Below are 22,859 nucleotides of genomic sequence, written 5' to 3'. Positions count from 1 at the left end.
TGGGGTCTTACTGATCTAGAAGCCAAGCTGTTTCTCGCTGTGGCATTCATGGTGTGGCTTCAAAGGAAGAATACGTTTATGCGTATCTGTGGATTCATTTATCTAGTGAGGAAGCTGCTCTACTTTTGGGAAAGTAGGGGTGCAAAATCATCTGAGGGAATGATTTTTTTTGTGACAGATCATTAATTGATTTTAAAATTGTCCTGGCTTCTGTAAATCCAGACAAAAGCGAGTATGCAGCATTTCGTGTAACTGATGCTAAGATAAATCCCAATTTTCAGTTCCCACATGGCATAGCGAACTTCGCTTTCATACAGAATGTTGTTAAAACTTGGATACTGGGTGTTTTATAGATTAAGAGGTTGTTGCTCTCTTGTAAATGTTAACTATCAGAGCAGTCTGCATAAGATCAAGAGGCACTGAGGGATAATGTTATTACAGTTTTCCAAACAACTATCTGTTTCAGAATAAAGAATCACGATAAGAAAAAATCAGAGACAATAGATCTCATAGTTTCAGCATAATTAAGATTTTTGCCAGTAGCTATTATGGGAAAATGTTCTTAAATATTTTGCCCTTACCCCTTTGAAAGATTTGATGTTAGATGAGCATGATTTTAATTCAGCAGCTACTTTATTAAGCAAAAGCAGCTCTGATTCGCAAACTTGTAGCCGACCAGAGCTGTAATTACCATATTTAATTACTTTTTTTTTTCACTTTCCTCATGGAAAGCTTCTTTAGTCAATCCAGATGAGGGGAAGTTATGTTAAAGCACAAAATGTTTTGTTCTTACTAGAAAGTTGAGAAAAACCCAGAAACTACATAATTATAGAAAATATTAAAAAAATTCAAATTAGGTTTGAGCACTGGTGCTTTGTTATGATTTAAATTATGTAGATATGTCTGCTCTTGGGAGCTTACATAGTAGTATCATCTTCAGTAAGATGGTTAAGCATGTTTAAGCATGTCCTCTGTTTTGTACAGGCAAGTACAAAAACAAAAAAACCCCAAACTTATAGAAGGTATAAAGGGTGGCAAAAAGCTTGTATTTTTACAATTATTTTTGTTTTGGTTCCACTGAGCTTAATAGCAGTATCTAGAGGCTTCTGTATAAAAATTCCATCTATTGTGAGCAGGACTAAAGCTCCATTTTTAATGGTGTTGACAAGTAAATATTTGACCTCTTAAATTTGTTTGAATGTTTGAAATATTTTTTTTAATTTGTTGAGATGCTTGAAAGAGTCTTATCAACCTCCACTCGGTTCACTTCTTGAAGATGCAGGTTATATCTAGATTTCAAGGTAGATTCTTGTATTGATGGGCTAGTCTCTCATTTCCTGAACTAGTATCATTAAGCACAACTTCATGCCTTTTTTTCATTTTGCTAGCTCTCATCTACATAGAAAAGAGTTAAAACCAGTTGTAGAGGTCTTGGAGAATCAGCTACCATTTTATTATGATCTGTCTTGTTAGGATATTGCCTTATCTTAACATCTAGAATCATTTAGGTTGGAAAAAGACCTTTGAGATTACAAAGTCCAGCCATTAACCCAGGACTGCCAAGTCTATCACTAAACCATGTCCCTGAGCACCATATCTATGCATTTTTTAAGTACCTCCAGGGATGGTGATTCCACCACCTCACTGGGCAGGCTATTCCAATGCTTGACCACCCTTTCAGTGAAGAAATTTTTCCTAATATCCAATTTAAACCTCCCTTGGGGCAACTTGAGGTCATTTCCTCTTATGCTATTGCTTGGTATCTGGGAGAAGAGACAGACACCCCCCTCACTCCAACCTTCTTTCAGGTAGTTGTAGAGAGCAATAAGATCCCCCCTGAGCCTCCTCTTCTCCAGGTTAAACAACACCAGCTCCCTCAGCTGCTTCTCATAGGACTTGTGCTCCAGACCCTTCATCATCAACATTGCCCTTCTCCGGACATGGTCCAGCACCTCTACATCCTTCTTGAAGCGAGGGGCCCAAAACTGAAGACAGGATTTGAGGTGTGGCCTCACTAGTGTTCAGTACAGGGGATGATCACTTCCCTGGTCCTGTTGGCCACACTTATTGTGGATAGAAGCCAGGATGCTGTTGGCCATTTTGGCCACCTGAGCACACTGCTAGCCTGAGTTCAGCCAGCCATCACCCAGCACCCCCAGGTCCTTTTCAGCCACTCTTCCCCAAGCCTGTAGCACTCCATGGGGTTGTTGTGACCCCAGTGCAATGTAATAGGAAATTATTTAAATAAAACTAGTGATCAATATTGCAATAATAAAGTTCACATGAGTAAGGTAATTTTTTTAAAAGTAAGTTTTTTCCAACTTGGATATCTGTCGTCTTTAAAAAGTAGATATGAGGTTGCAAGAACATGTTTTTTTGGTGCTAGTTTTTATGTAACTATAATCCTGGTCAGCCAGCCTTCCCATATAAGAATAAAAGGTTATATGAAGGATTGAGACAAAGCTGCTCTGGCTCTTCTTTGCATCCTAAGTTTCATTTGTCTCCTTAGTCAGTTTTTTCTCTTGTCAGGGGCCAGAAATGCTGACTGATAGAAATGAACACGAAGTGGGAGGGGTAGACAGAAGAATGCTTATGTGACTGTTCAGAGGTATCCAAGAATGAAGTACTGAATTACTGTTTTGCTGATTTCTTAATGTGGATGTGTTCATATTTCACAGTTCTGGTGCTGCTAATCTTTAATTATGGGAGACAATTGCTTGGCTGCAGGTCCAATTTATTTCCAAAGAGGGCAAAAAAATTATGTAGGAGTCCTTTTCTAGGTTCAGGAGGTACCCACCTCTTTCTTGTGATGTATTTGAGAATGGCAGCCTTGTGCAGATTAACCCACTGAAGAGACAATGTGCTCTGGGACAAGACTGATACTGGTCTGTATACTTCCCACTGGTTTTGAAAGATGAAAAGTTCTTGGCTTCTAGGATTTGAGGACGTTGAATTCATTATGTGGGCTTTTCCTTTTCCTTTCTGTGAATTACACATTTCTTTTTGCTTTGTATATAAGCATCTTGAAACCTATACTTCTTTCTAAAGCAGTTGTTTTCTCATATTTTTAATGGTTTGGGATGCCAAATTAAACACTCATTTACCTGTATGTGTGGTGGTGTTTTCTGTAGAAGTCCAGCTTTTAAAATAAGAAATCAAATTCCATTTTACTCTTTCTCAAGTTTCTCTTTAAGGAACAATTTTTTTGAAGAAAAATCTAAAGGGGGATGTTATTTTTATGTAAAAAATGTGAAATTGATACGAGGAAACCTAAGGATAAGTTATCCTAAGATCAACCATTTCTGCTCATCTACTGTCTGTTTATATACGAGTAGTCATTAAATTTTTCTTTGAAATCGGTGAAATGAAGAATATACCTGACATACTCAGTAGAACAATGGGCATGGAGACCTAGAAGTATGTGCAAAATACAAAAATAATAAAATAATAACCTGCTTCTTAAATAATTACAGATAGGGAGTGGATGAGCTTGCTTCTTATGCTGCCCCTTTATGCTTCACTAAGTGAAGGCACATGGTAAGGTTCTTATTTTAACTGGTGATGCTGTAGTGCAGACAGCAAGCCCTAAACTACCTCATTAATCCATTCCCAGACAATACAGGTATTTATGTACATTGCAGGAGGACATGAAAATGAGATTAAAAATACAGTCCACCATTATTCATCAGCCTTTAAAATGAGATAGTATGACCTAGCCTTGTAGGCTGCTCTGTACAGCCATATTTCTACATGCTCATCATGTCTGCCAAGCACCTGAGGGGAGCATCCCGGGAAAGTAGAACCTTCCAAATTAGTGACCTGGAGTAGTGCATGTCAGAGTAGCAGGGCTGAGTTACGGGTAGTCAATAGACTACTCAGAAGTTTTGGGAAAGAAGAAGCAGGTAACTTCTCTATCCCAAATTCATAACGCTAAAGCATGCTTATATTCTTCACTAGCCTGACTTGAAGACAAATGCGAAGGCATGTGAACAAAGGGCTTTAATGTCACTGTTGTTTGTAGGAAGGTGCTGGCTCCATCTGCTGCCCGGTAGGGCTTTTAACAGGTCCTGGAGTCAGTTTCACTAGTATCTTGATCTTGGTGCAGTAATTGGTTTGCATTTGGAGGACTCGGGGTGGGCATAGAACAGTTTTTCTTCACTGTGATTCTATCAATGATGCTGGCCCGAGGATTTTTGGAGCAGTTAATAAGAACAATAAGGGAATTTGTCCATATTAAAAAAAAAGGGGGGGGGGGGGGGAATGGGGGGGGAAAGAAGGGAATTATGTTGTTCCTATAATTTAATCATTTACATGTATATAATCAGTTTATTATATCATTTTTTGCTAGAGGATACATAGAAGTTACCTTATTGTTAATTATATTGATAATCATTGTGATGTAACTTATCTTTTCCAGGTGTTTGGTATAGTTCTACAGCTGTCAAAATGTGCAGACTTAAAAAACTGACTCATTCACAGAAACTGGTCCTCTGCTCATGTCAGCTAAAACTTGCTTTTCTAAATGCTAAGCTTTCTATTTAAGAAAACAACTACTATGAATTTATTAACTGAAAAATACTGTGTGATCTCCATCACCTTTTTCCTGAGCTCAAGAGGCCAGGCATAACTAGGAAAGTGAGTGATTTAGGAATAACTTGGTACATTGGAAAAGAGGAAGCTGATGACAAGACTTCAGATGAAGTTTTGATTTATTCGGAGGACTTTTTCAAGGAGTCAGAAAAACCTTTATATGTTTAAGAGACAATCTAAACTATCTCTAATTTCCATTAAACTGTATTTAAGTGGTGTTAGGTGCCTCAATGCTCTAAATGGCTAAAGGAGGTGCTGGCTGTGCTGTGGAATCCATCTCACTCACCTGGTTTTAGTTCATCTGTTCCTGAATATTTGTGTTTCATTGTATGGCAGCAGATGAAGCTTCCTTAGCAAGCTGGCTTGCTCAACAAAATGTTTCTGGTAGTATCACTTACAAGCAGGACAGATGTAAGCCTCATCCATGTTAGTAGGCCTTGCCCACAATTTTTGTTAGGAAACTGGCCTGTCATGGCAGCTTAAATTAATACTGTATAAGCAAGTGTATTTGCAGTTGTTGTGGTTCAGTACCATTAATTTAAAAGAGAGCTTGGGTTGAGATTTCTTTTAAGGGTACCTCAGACTTAAACTAAGGTGAAGCTGAAGGATTGCAAGTCCCAGAAAGACAGCTGGCCCAGTTTTCCAAGGACACAGTATCTGCAGTTTCTTTTGGTTTCTGTGTAGTTTCAGAGGCTCAGTGCTTTCAGAAACTGGGTTGAGTGGCAGATAATAGCGAAATAGCCCTCAGGAGTGATCACCAGATTAGGAAAAGATTAGTAAAATGGCTTTACACTTTGGATATTTTTATTTAGATAATAATGCTATTGAAATAATCTAATTTGAATGAGATTTTTATTTGGAAAAATTCACATGCATGTTGTATTAAAAAAAAAAAAGTCTTGTGATGCTTTTCTGTTTTCTGTATGACAATTAAAAACTCGGGCATAAATCTGCATCCTGTCAGGCACAGCAGTGCTTTGTCGAAAAGGTGGCAGACTGCAGTGCTATGAATCTGTTGAAGAACATACTAATTCATTTCAAGAAGATCAGTGAAAATACGTGCCATTCTGATTGAGCTTCAATCTATGATTAATGAAATTACTTCAGTCTATGATTAATTAAATTAGGTTGCTTGAAAATTCATAACAGGTGCCTGGAACGACCTTACTTAATGCTATCAGTGCTTTAAATGTCTCCGGAGAGCTTGGATTAGCTGACTTGAGTACCCTGTTAAAGAAAGTATGTCCTATGTGAACAAGTTGTCCCAAAGGAATAAAACTGGTATGTCTTAGATGCCCTGGAGGAAATACATGCCTAAATGCATGTGATAAAAGGCAGTTAGGGTATCATATAAGAAGCTTAGAGGTTAAAATTGCAAGATTAGTATTTTATCCAGATTATAAAGTGTGTCGTGTATACATTGCAAATAACCTTCTTTGAGGAAATCTTACTGAGTGTAATGTGATTCAGAGATAATATTTCAAGATGAAGTAATTGCTCTGAGATGTCGCTGTGATTTTTGAGCTGTAGCAACATACCCTACACAATTCATGTGATGCTTTTAGAAGTGTTAGCTTTGGAAGCTGCAGAGCAAACTGTTGGAATTTTCCATCAGAAGGGTATAGGTGGAGGTCTGACAGTGAAGCCGCTTCTGTGGCGCTGTTCCTGGAGTCAGTGAAGGGCTGTTTTTCTTCCATCCAAAGTCTGGAAATTTTCAGCCAACCTTCTGTATATCTTGCACTTGTTCATACACAGATTTGGGAGCATATGCTTATATTCATAGTAGATATAAATACTTGTGGAGTCAGAGTAACATTCAAACAACTGTGTGCATCTGTGAACCCGCAAACCTTTGGGGATGGATTTTAACAGGTGTAAATCTGTTTCGAGTTCTGATGTGTCTGTACAGGTGCCATCTCTGCAAAGCCCATGCACACAATTCAGTGACTTTGTAGAAAGAGAAGGCTGGCTGCCAAGAAAAATTAACTCCGTGTCTTGTGTCAGCTAAGCAGTTTAATTGGCTTTCACACCTAAGGCTGAAATAAAAACAAGCTACTACTTGTCATCATGCTCTGAGAGCCTGGTCTCTCTGTAGAGTAACGCACATCCATCTGCTTCAGAGGGAATTTATTACAACAGACTCTGTCCTACTACACTGGAATTCAGCTACCTGACCCTGGAAACAATCCCCCTGTGTAGTGCAGAGCCCTTGGTCATCTTCTCACACACATCTTCCATGTACAAAATAACCCTGACATGGATTCTCCTGTGCTGAGCGGCTCCATTCCTTACAGCTTTCTCCCTTCCAATGATCTACAATGTAGCTATGCTGATGCAAGAGTGCGTGCTTTCCAGTTGGCTTTGAAGTGGGTGCCATTGATCTGATGTATTGCAGAAATACTGGAACAGAGGCTTCAGAATGAAATATTGTGCAAACCCCAGGAAAAAAAAAAACAAAACCACACCAGCTGCTAACTCAAGCAGCACCAAAGAGGAAAAGGATTCAATGTGCAAGAAGAAAAAAAAGGAAGAGAGGCCAGTACCATCTTAGTTATGCACAGTGTTGTGAGAATTAAGTAAAGAAAGGATAGATGGAAAGACCATGAAAAGAAAAGCTGAGAGACAGTGGCAAATAGAGAGGAAAGATTGAAGGGAAGGGAGTCTGGGGAATGAGCAAATCCTTTCCAACTTGAAGAGGCTGTGTGGGAGAAGACTGGAGCCAATACACAGTCCACAGAACAGACATCTCACTTCACATGTACAGAGTATGGGTAGAAATTGTGTTTCTCAGATTGTATCGGTTAAGCAACTCAGCCCCTGAAGGCAAGAGACTTTCCTCAGCATCTGTTTTACAACCCTGGATTAACACAAATACTGAAGAGAGTTGCACTGTGTCATACTTAAGTCCTGTTGAAACTCATTTGTTAGAACTAGACTGTACAACCCTCCAGCACTGCATTTTATCAGAAGTGTTTTCATCTGTAGAAGCTTTCTGTTGTGCCCTACCATTAGATGAGAATGTCCATTCGGGGTGGGGGTGGGGGGAAGTTAAAATCTGAACAGAAAGAAATACTGGTATCTCAGGTAAGTCTGCCAGTAAGATCCCCTAATGAGTGATCTTTGAGGCAGAGATGGTGTTTCTTGACATGATTTCATGTCCTTTTCTGTTTCTTCTTGCATTAGGGTGTTACTCTTTTCATAACCCAGCGCTCAGAATGTAATTTTGGGCCATTACAAGCACAAATTTGATCAAGTCAGTGGCTAAATGCTGTCATCAGCTCTGAGTATTATTTACAAAGTCCTGTCCTGCCAAAAATGTGAACTTTAAATTGATCAATGTGTCATTATCTCCTTGAAATGATTTATTTCATTTACATTTTTATCTTTTTTTTTTCTCTTTGCTGTGCTGCTGCTTTTAATTTAAAACTTTTTCAGAAAGAGAAAAGGGCAAAGGAATAATTTTTGTGAGATGGTCCTTAAAACAGGATTAACGTAGTTTGAGCTGTTAGCCAGTATTAGAATATACTTGGATGTATTGTTTGTTTCTTATGGCTTCATTCTCTCAGTAAAGCTGTCTTGACACTTCCTGCCTATGTTCAACCTTTTTGGCATATAAGTCCTTGCAAACAGTATGCAGATTTTTCTTTTTAATAATTTTGAAGACTCTTAGAGTTATTGGAAAGATTTGAATGTATTTTCAAGCTAAATAAATGTATTTTCAAACTAAATAATGGCTCAGAAAGCTGTTTTAAACTTACTTTTTCATGTCAGTGCATATGTCTGGTTTTTTTATCATTAATCTAACGTTCTTTGACTGTGACCTAGTCTGCTTACATTTATGTAGTATGAATTGATGATTGGTTTGCTAACATCTATTATCCCTTAACAACAGAGAGAAGCATGCTGATACAAAAAAAATAAATCTGAATGGAACTTTTCATTGTTCCTTTCCCGTAGCCTTTACTGTATTTTCATATTTCTGATGTCAAACAGGTGGCTTTCATGATACAATACATATGTAATAGATATAATTAAAAATCATCAAGCATCATAAAAAAAAAAGACTTGCAGCTGCTTAAGCTCTGTGATTCGCTGTTGTTCACATTATTTAGGAATTCTTTATCATTAATGTTATGATGAATGTATATTTATTTGAATTTTGGAAGCAAAAGCTGAGGAAGACACACATATGACTGTTGAAGTTTTGCCATTTCTACATATACCATCTTTTCGCTTCTAAATTTTTCTGAATGTTAGAAAGCAGGATGCTATTATTGCTGTTTGACACTAATCTCTACAGAAGTCCAAAGTGCTGTATTTTGGACTTCTGGAAGGATGATTTGCTTTGTGCTCAGGCTGAAAATACAGCACATCTACATACACTGTCCATTTTTCTTCAATCACATCCTGACAGTACAATTTTTTTCGTTTCTGAACATGAACCAAACTATAAACATGTTATATTACAGTCTACTAGGGAGACTTATCTGTATCAAAGCAATCTGGGGACAGAGAGTGGACATAGAAAGAAGTCTAAACACTATGTTTTGTGTAGACATTGATGGATTTTAGGTGACTTTTATTCCTTATTAAAACTTGTTAGCCAGAGATAAGAAGTAACCTATTACAAGTACTCAAAATACCACTTCTCCAGCATCCACACGTGAGAGAGAGATGCTAGGGAAATACAGAGGGAGGGGAAATTTAAAGCATGAACTTAGGGTTAAAAAAACCAAAAGACGCCACCTGAGTATCTTAACAGTTGACCTGTATGTCAACTCTTTATTCTTTGACTACAGGAGCTGCTTGTGAATGAGACCGGAGTGCACTTGCCCTCAGATGACCTCCTCAAGAGGCCTTTCCTTTCTTGTTGCTCCTACAGTCCTAGTGTGATGCGCTCATGCTCGCTCTCTTCCCCTTAATTAGGTTTGTGGTAGTTGGTGCCACATTTGCAGTGAATGATGTACCACCTTGTCTTCTGGAAGGTCAGCATCTGATAGCTAGCTGGAAAAATATGCATTTGCTTTTGTCATGTTTAATTTACCATTGTTCTTCGCCTAATTTACTTCCATTTTTCCTTTCTTTCCATCTCTCCTCAATGCCTTCTGCTATCTTATAAGATTTTGCCCTTTCATTCCATTCTTCTCTCACATATACAGTGGTTTAGGGTTTTTTTTGTCTTTTTCTTCTTTCTTTTCCAGCACCTATCCTTACACTTGTTGCTTCTTCAGCTCTTTAGCACCATCTATAATGCAATAGCTGCATGATCACCTCAGAGTGGTGCTCCAAGAAGTGCTGTCCTGCTTTCCATTTCACCCACATCATCCCTCTTGTGTTTGTACCTGCTGTGCTTTCACAAGCATGTTCCTGCCCTCATAGCCAAAAACGCCATCACACTGGCAGTGTGATGGGGCCATATCTGTGCTGTAGCAGCACTGATTATGGGTCTCTGAAAAGGCCTTCTTGGACAAAATAAAAACCAAGGGATGCCCAAAATCTTGGGGACAGTGGGCGTTAGTACAGTAAATGAGAGTTAATAGTGGTTTTAAAAGGAGGGGAAGAGAGATCTGTAGTGAAAACTGTGACTTCTTGTGTCTTGGAGATCACATTTTAATGTGAGCTAGAGGGCAGGCTAAAATGTTAAAACTGTAATGAATGAGTTCTAAGACTTTCCTCTGCAACCAAAGGCAAACTGGTCTTCTGTGAGACTGGCTGTTACATACTGTTGGGAGGGAGAGGGAAACAGAAGGGAGCTACAGTGTGTTGAACCAGCTAGGTGGTTAAACCTGAGTGTGCTAGTGTAGAGGCTAATGGCTTTAGTAAGGAGCCGTCAAACATTGCCAGAAAAGAGGCATTACAGTCATTGAACAAGTGGACCAAGTGGGGGAAACATGCCTGCCAGTTTTGGGGGGGCGGGGGGGATATAGTCATTGCCATTTTGTCTTGCCTTAATTGTATATACATACTACGTGCTTATGGAACACGTGAAACACTTCTGCAGTTAACTGTGAAGTTTTAAAAAAATAAATAAATCCTTCAGACATCACAGAAAATACAAGCATTAGTATTATTGTCAGCGTGAGAAAACGCAGTATTTACTTGGGAATACTGGTCATCTTGCTAAGTCATCAGAGTCTGTATAAAACCTACATAAAGTTTCATAGAGGTTTGATGTTGCCAATCCCAAGTGTGCAATGAGAATGAGTCACATCTTCCAAGATCACAAGATTTGCTTAAAAATCAGAGAGGTTTATTTTTAATTGGCTTTCATTTTTATTTGCCTTTTTATGTCAAAGCTGATTCATTTTTTCCACTGTTTTTCTCTGATCATTATGGCTAGAAATGCCCATTCCCTTTTTATTTTTTTTATTTTTTATTTTTTTTTAAATAAAAAGAGAAGGAAGGGACTTTTAACAATACCAAATATTTCAGGACATGTAACAAAGTCGTGTAATTGCTGCCAAGTCATGTTGGCAGGGTAATTATCAAAGTAATCCCCCTTTTAGTAAAAAGAATAAAGAGTAGAACATTGTAGAATAAAATAAGATTAAGCTAAAGTTTCATATGTGTGGTTTTGAGTAACCCATAGTCACACCCTAGAGAAGAGTGTCGTCACTGGAACAATATGTTTTATTAAGGACTGGGTACAAAATTCATCTGGTCACAAAAATTTGGCTAGTATTTTTAGGTATGTGGAAGTTTGTTCCAAATAGTTTTTCAAAGTCCTGTTTTACCCCTCCTCCCATCCCTTTACTTCTATAAAAACAAAACAAAGAAATCAAGTAAATCTTAACTCTATACATTTAAGGGAAGGCACCAAGGTGGAAGGGTTATATGTAGTTTCTTCCATGATCTTCAGTTTAGTTTCTCCATGAGGAATTATCTGACGTTACTGCAACTGTAAATTGCATCAGATAAAAGTCTGTCCTTAATGCACTTGGATTTCTTTCCTTCTTCACCTCCCCCGCCACCTTTTTTTTTTATTTTATTTTAATTTTTTTTATTTTACAACTCTTTCTATCACTTAATCTTACTAGGATACTTTTGGGAAATTTCTTTTGAAGAGTCAGAAGTTCTTCACAGACCCCAGCTGCATTGTACTGACACAGCACATCCCAAAGTGAAGAGATATGCAGGGCATGGGCATCTCGTTTGGTTAGAAATCTATGGTTTGAGTCCCAGCTTTCAGATGATGTGTCTTTTGCTTTTATAATAGGAAGAGGGTGTGTTTTTTTTCTCTTCGTAGCAGAGGCTAATTTTAATTGTGAAAAAACAGTCTGGTGGATTTTAGTGGACAGTAGGTACTTGCTATGGTAGCAGCAATGTTGTAAATGTTTTTATTCTGTGTCCATATTAATTTTGTAGGTAACTTTTGAGCTAAACAAAAAATCCCAAACAGACTCTGCTGTTATTTCTGTAAAGGAAGACTTTTATCAGAGGAAACAAGTTCAGCTGTAATGTAATCAAGCAGTATGGAAAGATGGGGCATTTGCTTTTGCAAAACACTAATTTAGCCTGCCACTTAAATTTTCCTTGATACACTGTGTTACTGTATTACTCTAAGTAATGCAGTAGTTCTGTAGGGAATCTTTCCCTTGGTCAAAGATAGGCAACTGGTTTTACACAGTTGCAGTTTAAACAGGACAGATGTAGTAAAATATGTAACTTTAAAACTTTAGTGATGACTTTTTTTTTTAATGGTTTTGTTACCTCAAATTAAGGTGGCAGCAGCTACTGCCTGTTTTTGCATCTCTTCCACATAGTCTGAAGAGGTATCGTTCACCAATGAGAGTGAAGTAAAGTGTCCCAGCAGTTTTATGGGGCAAGGCATATTTCTCAGCAGCTCAAGTTCAAACCCTACTCAAAACCTGCACCAAGTCAAGAAGGAGCTTGTGAGAAAGTTCCCTTTGCAAGATCTATTGTGCAAAACTTTCTATTCTACTGGACGAACTGTAGAAGAGAAACATGCTTCTGGGTAAGTAATTCCATGTGGAGATTAAAATCTGTCTTTCCACTAACTGCATAATAGAACAGTGTATGCTTGCTCCAGCTGTATGGAAGGAGAAATACATGCACTGTTTTGCTGATTTATTTTTAATAGCAATCCATTAGTGAAAGCTGTACTCATTTGCTGTAGTTTAGGAACTGACTGGTCAAATTAGGAAACATTAGCACTGTAGGTGCCTGTGATCTATTTTTATTATTTTTTTTAGATACTTTTTATCTTTAGGTAAACTACATCAGAGAAATACAAATGCCAAAATCAGCATTTGAACTTTATCTTTTTTTTCCCCCCCCGTTCAGATGGTAATCATGACATTTTCTGAAGGAAGGCTATAAATGAAAATTCTTGTTAGTAAGCCCATTGGAAGAATGTATTTCTTAAATATTAAAATAAATTTGTTTCTTATTTCTGAGTATGCTGATGGCTTACTGTAAAAATTTAATGCTTGATTATTTTATGTCTTTAATTTCCTTTTAGTATTATGCTGCTAAATCCTGTTCACAGATATTATGTTATATAATAGTTTAAATAACCATAAATAGTAATAGCGTTTGAAATAGGGAATACCTTCATGTGTACTTTAAAGAACAACTTCAAATTATTTAGCTTATGAAATGTTAATGTGTTGCAGATTACACTGTACTGCTTAGCTGCAATGTTAAAAATATCCATGATGCATTCAGAAAATTCCTCTTAGGATGCCTTGTTAGGTTGACAGCATAAATGCTCTCCTGCTGCCCTTGCCCTCAAAGTCCTGTTTATAGTTAGGCGATTAGCTTGTAGAACACATTTGGTTGTTTTTCTGTTGTTTTTTCGTTGTGGTGGTTTTGGGTTGGTTTGTTTTTTTTTTTTTCATACAAGGCAACCTTGTCTGGAGGAATGTCATTGGTAGTTTTTTTAAGATGTTAAAATAAATACTAATAAAATGCTTATTTTGAATTAGTATTATGAAATAAATACTAATAAAATGCTATGAACTGAGTGTTACAAAATACTTTCTGCTCAGTGTAAGTACTATCTTTGGACTGTGGCAAATTCCATTTCATAGGATTCCAATGCTTTTAAAACTACTTCTTTTACCTTTCTTTAAACTAAAAATTATGTCTATCCATTGACTATAATTTTTGGTTATTGTCACCTTGTTTTAACTTTATAAAGGCATGAAAATGTCCTGGGGAGATGTTTTTCTTAGGCAGAATTGAGGATTAGTACAGTATTTAGTTTAATCTAGTTAAATCGTTCAGATTCCAGCAAATTACATTGCATGTTTGTAGGTGCTTCAGGACTGCAAATACAGCTATTTCACAAACATTTATCTCTTCTTCTCTTTCTCTTCATATATGTGTCTGTGGCATTGTTCTTATGTTTTATTTTATGATTATAGTTTTTACAGTTTGGGTGCTGAATTCTTTGTGGTAGGGAAATGTTCTCTGACTTTTCTAGACCTTTGCTTCTCTGTGTCATTTTGTGTATTCAGATAATAGTCATGATAATAACTTGCTGTGCGGCAAAGAAATACATGTTGTAAAAGGTTTTAACAGAGAAGTCAATGTGAGAAATATGGTGATTTGGTTGTTCCTGTTGCTCACTTCCGTGATTTCAGCATTCTGTATTTAGAAATGTATTAATTCTTTCTGAACTTGGAGCAGTCCACATCATCCATGCTGCCTTTAGGGTGCTGAGTTAAACATCACTAGTCATAATTTCCCTGTGCTACCATTATCATGGTAATGTCTAGATTTGCACTTATCTTTGGTTTTCCAGTGTGGCTCATCTGATAGCCCACAGAATGTGGCAGGCTGCTCTATGTTGTCCATAGCAAATGGCTACCAGGCAGCGCAGACAACCCCCAAATCTTGGGATGTTCCTGACTACCGGGAGGTAAGGCATAGGCAATGAGCAGTCCATGCTGTTCAGGCATTGTCTGTCTGCTGCTCTTGGCCAGTGGATGGCAAGTCCAGGCTGACATTGTCCTGGCAAAATGGCTTGCAAGTGGAGAGGGAGAAATGAGAGTCCAAAACCTGATGTCAAACCTTTGGAGACTGTTGCAATGTGATGAAAACAGTAGAGAAAATTCCATCTATCCAGAAACTGTAAAAAACAAAACAAAACCCCCAAATATCCACAAAAAAAAATATCAACAAAAAACCTCCACAAACGCCCTGCCCCTAACACCCCCCATCCTCAAAAAAAAAAAACACCCAAAACACTGCAACCAACCATAAAACCCCCCACTTTAGCTCATAAGAGCTGCTTCATACAGACCATGCAGCTCTGATAAGCTGAGAAAGGGATTCTGTTGAGAAAGAAAGCCCAATAAAACTTGGAAGCTTGTGCACCAAAGATGACATGAATTTTGGCATAAGCTGAGCAACACAACTGCTGCCAGATGAGGAAAAATATCTAACCCTTTCTGGTGGCAGTGGCTATCATTGACCCTACTTTTGGGAAAGAAGACGTAGGGCTCTGAGTCGTAGGGGCAAAAGGCAGCAATCGGGGTCAGAAAGGGTCCTCAAAAGGGGGTGTTTGAACAGGACTCTGAAGTACAAAAGTACTACACCATCACCTTCCCAATTATATTTCCTAATGATAGTGATTTAAAAAGCTTTATCTGTAGGAAATACGAAACCAGCTTTACAAGTAAGCAAGAATTTTGGTAATGGGCAGTGCACAAATAAAATCTGCGTCCTAGATGCATGTACAGATTTCTTGATTTGGCAAACAGATATTTGTTTTTTTTCAGCACTTGACAATTTCGCCTTTAGGGAAAAGATGCTTTTATGTGCTGTAATACTAAAATGCAGTTTAAAGTCATTATATTGTATAACTGTAGGGAACATCAAGATCTTTTGGAATGACTTATTCAAATTTCCTTATAGTCGATGGTGTATATTTGAATAAATTCAGGAAAAAATAATCTTAAGCTGTTTCTATCCAGTACTGCTTTAAAGAAACAGCAAAATATAATCATTTCGTCACTTAAAGCTGCTTAAACCTTCAGGGGGAAAAGGGTTACTACTTAAATTTCAGATGAAAGGAGTGTTTTGTGAATTCATCTGTGTCATGTATTCATACCTGAATTAAAATGAGCCATGATGTACTGCACTTTCTCAGGAGCATTACATAAACTTCCTTGTTCTAAATCACGCAGAAGTTTGAAATGTGCAAACAGAACTGAAAGAGACTTTGCAGTAGTTTCTCCACAAGCAGGAAGCCTAATATTTACGCAACATTCAATAGGGTAGTGGACACAGACACAAGCAGTACTCTCTCCTACAAAACTTGGTTTAACTGGTAAAAGAAGGTAGGATCTATCTGAACAACAACTTTTTACAGTTGGGGATGGGTTTGGCTTGAATTCTGCGGAACATTGTTGGCCAAGGCTTGGAGTTGTGCAATTAAAACAAGGGATTGTTTAGAAGTATGTTATATTTGGAATAGTTTTTTCCTGCTTTAATTTCTGGGATTTTGATCAGGTCTTTCATTAGCGTTTTTATGAGACACTGAAGATTAGCAGAGGAAAATTCTGATCCTGATACAGCTTGCTTTGGCGTAGATCAGGAGTTTCTTTATGTATGATTTACTCATACCTGCCTGTAATCCTTTGCTGTAATGTTTATTCCTGTTTGTCCTCTGCGCCTTTAGGCAGAAGTTCTGCCTCACTGTGGGCAGATAGGCAAAGGGGAGCAAGAACAAAACTGACCTCAGTGCAACCGGAATGGCACAAGAAGGTACAGAGGACAGTATGCTTATTATTTCTTGTTATTGTCTGATCTACAGGGCTAATAATATCGTGTGATGATAAAAGCTGGCAATTTTCAATTCAAGCGAAAAGTTGCTGAATCCAGGAACTTGTAAGAGGAAGTTAAACCTGTCTTGGTTCCTCTTGTTTCCAACATCCTTCTTGTGAAGACTCTGAAGAATGTTGTTCCCTATGTTCTGTGGGTAGGAACAATTTCTAACTGCATGTGCTGCCTGGCTGTCCTCATAGCCCTGGGGGAAACCTGTCCATTGGAAGGAGAGGAGGTAGCGAGTATTGAGACAAAGTGCTAAATTTCAGTTTTGAGAGTAGACGTTTTGCTCTCTTACCCTGGTGTTTTTTTCACAACTCAAATGGGTGTAAGTGACCAAGTGTGTGACGGTTGTGGGTATGGCATGAGCTTTAGAAGTAGCATGGTCCTTTCTGAGATTGGTTATAGAATTTTTGTAGGTTGTTGAAATCTCCCTGGGGTAGGAACTGATGATTTTTAACAGCTCAGAAGGTATATCACTAATTCAAAGACTAGGTGGACAGCCTTAGGATATTCTTCCAGATATCCATGGACAACCGAAATGTGAGAAGTTCCTCAGAAAAATTTTAAGAATCCTTCGCAAAGGAAGCATCAGGTAATCCTAACTGGGCAATGTCTACCAGTTTTTGTTTGTTCAAGCATATATGCCCTCCAGTTATTTATAATAGATGTTCTCAGAAGTGACTTGAAATTTAAAACAATAATAAAAATTTAAACTAAATGAGGAAGAGTTCAACTAATAAACTGACAATTTACAAGCTACTGAAAAATATGATCTTACCATAAAAAGTAGCATACAAACCCCCTAGTCATTCTAAATGTGTTGCCTGTTGTAGTAGTAATACAAGCCAGACAGTGAAGATCAGCTTATACTATGAAACCAATCTAATTTTGTGGTCTTTGTGATTGAAATCTCTGTTTTATTAGGTAATTTCATTAACAGTTATTACCAAAGAGAAATGTATCTCAGATTTGCACATTTCAAAGGACAGTGATCAGCAAAGCACTTCTATATACACCCTTTGGGGATAGAACCAAACTGATGTCCAGTGTTCCCTGATAAAGCAGATTCCTTTAATTGAAGAGGTAATGATTGACATAACAGTGATAAGTGCAGTTATCCACAGGTGATGAGGCATCTCACCAGCATTTACAAGGTACTTTCTGTAGGTTATTTTCAAAACCCACCTGGTGGCTGACTCACCTCCATGTCTATGCAGAGCTCCATTTGGTATCGCTTTTTTATTTAGCATCTTGCTTGCATGGGTGTGCTCATGTGGTACTAGAATAAAAAAGACTTTCATATATAGCTAAATTATATTCTGAAGTAATTTTTAATTTTTTCCTCTGTTTTTACCAGATATTTAGACAGTAACAAATATATGTCCTTAGTGATGCTGTGCTTTGTACTAAAATGAAGTTGATGACTAAAGAATCAGATTGTTCTTTCAAGATTTTACTGGGGAATCTGAAGAAAAAGAGAGCTTTAAGAAAGGAAGAAAGAAAATTTTGTTTTGAACTATTCCTCTTTGTTATTCTACAACAATACATGCACTGTTAAATGTCAAGACATTTCCTCGATGCAAAAGAATACTCAAGTTCATCTCACCATATCTTGCTCCTTGTTACCTGCATTATTCTTGCTCATGGAAGCATGCAGTCATACCTTTTACCGTATTACACAAACCACCATATTACTTAACAACTAGGATAGTATCTGTCCTAAGCCTTTAGAAAAGCCTATTTTGATTGATTAAGAAAATGCTAATAAAAGTAAAAATGCAAAACAAAGCACTGCCCCCAAAAATCCCTAAACTGATCATATGCTTCTATAGTTGTCTTCAATTTAGAACACTTCTTGTTCGTTGTTGTAAATAAACCAAAATATAATACACCCTTGCATATAATATATAATTACTAAAATAGAATTGTAACTATTACAGACACTAGAGACTTAAATTACTTTTATGTTACTTAAGATTACTTAGGGATACAGTCCTACAGCGTTCTTAGGAAAGTAGCTGTTGCTGACATGTATCAGGAGGCCTTCATGAAACTGGACATAAAGGACTGAATGAAATAATTATGGCAAAAGACTGATGAGTCAGCCTTAGACCAGCTTTTCCTTTAGAAAGTGTAATATATTTAAAAAGCAATATCCAGTGAGAACTTTAAAGATATGAAAAGATAGTGTTCTACATTCCTTCATTTATTTAGCTAGCTATTTTTGGTAGCCTGTGTCTTAAGAGTAAATACAGAATTAGAAGACTTCTGAAAAGGTGGCTAATTCTTAATCCCAGAAAAGTAGCTAAAGCATCTAAAGCATTGTTTTTCCCAGAATTCCACCTTGAATGAGCTTGAAAGTGTTTTGGAGGTTCCATGATACTAAACCCAAATTTTCTTCTCTCTTTTTTTTAAGATTGAATTTAAGAGGATCATGTAGATGGGAGATTGTGTTTGGCAATAGCTTCCAAGGTTATTCTTAGATTGATTCATGTGCTTTGTCTCCTGTGTGAAAATTAACGTTTGTTGATATTAACTGCTTTTTAGTGACTTGAGATACCGTATATTAATGTCTGTCACCATGTCATGGTGGCACAGATGAAAATTTGGTAGAAATGTCAGTAATAGGTCTAAAAATAGTTCTGAAAAGTTCTTTGAAAAGCTACTGCCAACTTCCTGAAATGACAGGTAGTAGCGCAGCAGAGCAAGGCGGCAGCCCTGCCTTGTGTGTGGGTGAGGTTATCTCTGACAAAGAACAGAAGTACTGAATGTATGAGTAAATCATAGCAAAATCATGGCTGACTAGAAAGCACGGGTTTTGTCCCTTTTGAGAGTTGAATATTAATCTAGCTATAGGATGTTGACTTACGAACTTTTAAAACTTACTTATGAAAAGAAGGTTGCAAGCCCTAAAGAAATAGCAGTAGTTCAAAGATCTTAATTTGAACATCCCTACGTGTATTTCATAGCTATTCAGTTTTTTGCTAAGTATGAAATACTTCATAGGAATTCATGAATTCTGTCCTGAAAAGTAACATCCATAGCTAAAGGTCTTCCTAAATCCCTGATCTCTTCCTTCACATGTTCTTGCAAAACCAAGAAGCTGCATTTAGTTTAATCCAAAAGTCTGTCTGTTTTATCTTGGGTAGTCTCAAATCTCTAGAACTTGGTAAAATGCTTCTCTGTAAATAAAGGATTCGTTGGTTAGAATGCCTGGGAAGAGAGGCCATTTTGGAGATGTACATTTTAAAACTTCCAATTTCTGGGTAAGTGTGAGTCAGCAGTGAGGCTGAGAAGGAAAATTGTCTGAGCAAAGTATTTGCAATTTTTTAACATGCTGCCTGAAACTGTAGGGGGGAAGAGACGTCAGAACAGGATTGTGGTAGAGAATTATGGAAGCAGCGGGGTTTCCTCTGTATTGTTTTTTTTTCCAGGTACAGTCAAGATCAGACTAGGGATATCACTAATAGTGGGAAGAGATACTTTACTCCAGGCTTGCTTAGAACTATAGGAACCTAAGGGCACTATAGACATGAAAAGATATTAATTCAAAGTGTTCAAAGCTTTTGAAAAAAACAGGAATAAGAACAGATTCAAACCTGCGGTTTAACTGATAAAGTAATTCCTATGCTTATGTGATTCTGATGGCACTGAAAGGATAGCTGTTCATCCAGTAAAAAATAGAGGAGATGCTTGGAGGTAAAGGAGTAGGGTGTCCATCTCTTTCTCTGTGGTCTTGTAGTTTATGGTATGTGCTGAGCTATAAAGCTGAGTGACCAGGTTTTCTTGTGAATGTTGTTTTTTACCCTCAAACCGTCAGCTTGTAATGCTGGTTTTGTTGGAAGTTTTGCTGCTCACTGCAGTAGAATGAGGAGTTGGCTTCTGAAGTGGTGTATTGTATTTCTGACATGCTTTAAAACAAAAGGCTCAGCAGCATCTCCACTGCCTACCAGTTGCCTAATGTACTGCAGGTCAGGCTGTCGTGGGGTGTGTGCTTCAGCTCAAAGTGTCTTGTGGCTGGCTTGCACAGCCTTTTTTTTTTTTTACCCATGCAAATCCTCTGAGGCTAGTGGAATTAAGCTAATGGACAAGACCATATGTGAGATTAGAAATAGGCTCAGCAATCCACAGAATCTGGTCTTTGTCCAGTTTAAATGAAATATAAGTAAAATCTTAGAAGGGGGGGCATTTTCATTTTGGTTCTGCATCTTGAGTGCAAGGGAGTCCATGGGGAGTGATGTGTGGTTTATGATTAAGTAGAACTCCAGCTATAGAACAAAATCAGTTTTTCACTGAGCATACTCAATAGTAAAAGATATACTTTAAGATCAGCAATGATAGAGACTAAATGATTATTCTGTGGCTCTGTGCTCTTTAAATTTTACAATTATGGTAATTATCACATTTGAAATACTTTTAATGAGTTTTAATATTAAAAATACAAATGAAACAAAAGTGAAATTGATACTGAAATGGGAGAATAGGCTGCATGCACGAATTTCATTATTTTCTGATCTCTCTTTAGAGGTCCTAAGGTATTTGGCTTTCCTGACTTTCCCGTGGGACGTTCTCCTTTTGCTTTAATGAATAGGTTGTTTTGGATATTGGTTTTCCCAATATTAAGCCTTAGCTATACTGTATATTTCTTTTGTCCCATCAATCCTAATCATGCTTCAGTGTATCAAAGTAAGGGACATTCTTTGCTTATGCCTCAAACATTTGTGATGCAGTGAGGGGTACAGATATTCTTTACCTTTTAAATTAGTCCTAATAATAGCAGTAGGGATGGTGTTTTATGTTTGTGTTTCAGGGTTTTAATAACCTCATTAAAATATTTATTTCAAAATTGTCTATATCTAGTCAACTCAGAGATACCTTTTGAATAATGCTTTTCCTGCAGTGGAGTTAGTCTGTGATTCCTGTCCTGGTCACCAGGTTCATAAAGGTGACATTTGTTATGCTGCCATTTGGTTATTGCTGTTCCTTTGTGTGGAGTAACCTTGGAGTTACTTTTAGAGGCATACTCTGTGCATATGTGGTGCTTTGCAACATTAGTTAGACGACATGAGAGGTCTTTAAGCCAGATTCTTACTTCTAGCAGCTGTAAATGGTATCAGTTTACTGTGTTAGCTGTCTGCTCTTGGGACATTAAGAACAGCGTCATTTTACTTTTTGAGTCCCTGTTCAAGCTTGGCCATTGAGAAATAGTATCAGATAATGAAAGGGGTGGGATCCTATTACAGCTTAATAACAGTAAAACAAACAAGCAAACAAAACCAACTCAATAACCCTTTTTCTTCCTCTTCAGGGATCCAGTTAAATTAAAGACTTACTATACTGTAGTGGTACTTAAGAAGATAGTAATAGTCTTGATGTTTCAAAGATATGTTACTGGGATCTGAGTAGCTCTTTGAGTTGAAAGAAATGAGCAGGTTTTGTGGACTTGGGAGGGTGAGCTGATTACAGAAAAACTAACCACAGAACAAACAATAATTTTTGTAGTATTTTGTCTACACAGGAAAGATTCATTCAAATACATTTAATGTGTTGAATCCTTAAACCCAGGGATTTATTTTGCTTATAGTTGGAGATATAGTTGTAAGATTTGGGAAATCCTTCAGTTAAGCTATTTGAGAAGTACCTTGAGATGTAGTTACGCAAGTCTAACAAAAATGGGGATCTCAGCACCATCTTTTCTTTTTAAATTCTTTTAAAATTAAACAAAGGAAAGACTTCTACTTGAGAGGAATTGCTTCTTGTAAATCCGAACATCAGGGATTGAAATCCTAGACCCTTAGAGCAAGGAAAGTCTAAGAAATACTAAGCAGCATAACAGTTTCTACAAAGTCAGTGTTTTATACCCAATTGTGAGTCATTCAGTACTTAAAGATTATATAATACTGTCAATTATGAATACAAATGCAGGGGACTTTTAAGACCTTTCATCAGTATTTAAAAACCATGATACCCGAAGGATGAATTCCCTAAACGTGAGCATGAATAATGGAGTACTTGATACTGACCTCTGAGAAAATACACAAACTCCTATTAAATTGAATCTGGAACAATTCTTAACACCACAAGAAACAAAATGGTGAAAGATGGACTTACTGGAAGGGCGGCAATGTTTCTTAATTTGAGCTGTTGCAAGGATGTTGCATGGTGGCTGTGACAGTTTTACTGTGCTCTGCCCAGAGGCCTTTGCTCTGAGCAGCTGTGCAGCATCTCTCTGCCAGACTTCTTGAGGGGAAGGATTCCTGCGTCTGTGCCTTCACACCAAGGAATCCCTCCTCTCACTAAGGTGCAGTGAGGAAGTACTAAGCTAATATAGCAAGATGACAGTTAAGTCTGCTTTTTGTTTTTATTGCTAGAAGCTGCTAGATGATCTGTGGGTGTGTATGCCAGTTTTTGTATCATTCTTCATTTTCGTACTTTGATTGGATCCCTTCTAAAACTTCGTTTGACCCCTA

The 22,859-nt window shown here is 37.5% G+C and overlaps 1 protein-coding gene across 5 annotated transcripts in view; it reads left to right on the top strand.

Annotated features, from left to right (window-relative positions):
• Positions 1 to 22,859, top strand: part of ZNF385B (zinc finger protein 385B) — a 168,577-nt gene that overhangs the window by 62,525 nt on the left and 83,193 nt on the right. Inside the window, exon 1 of one of the 5 annotated variants that reach the window (XM_040603335.1) lies at positions 16,377 to 16,540. The exons of the other annotated variants lie outside the window; for them this stretch is intronic. The gene's annotated coding sequence lies outside the window, so the exon portion shown is untranslated. Of the gene's footprint in view, positions 1 to 16,376; positions 16,541 to 22,859 lie in introns of those variants that run through there. 5 annotated transcript variants of the gene reach the window in all.

The sequence above is a fragment of the Falco naumanni genome, chromosome 8, assembly GCF_017639655.2.
Source record: "Falco naumanni isolate bFalNau1 chromosome 8, bFalNau1.pat, whole genome shotgun sequence".
Taxonomy (NCBI): Eukaryota; Metazoa; Chordata; class Aves; order Falconiformes; family Falconidae; genus Falco; species Falco naumanni.
Note: the sequence above shows the minus strand (reverse complement) of the source record. Positions and strands in the feature narration are given on the sequence as shown.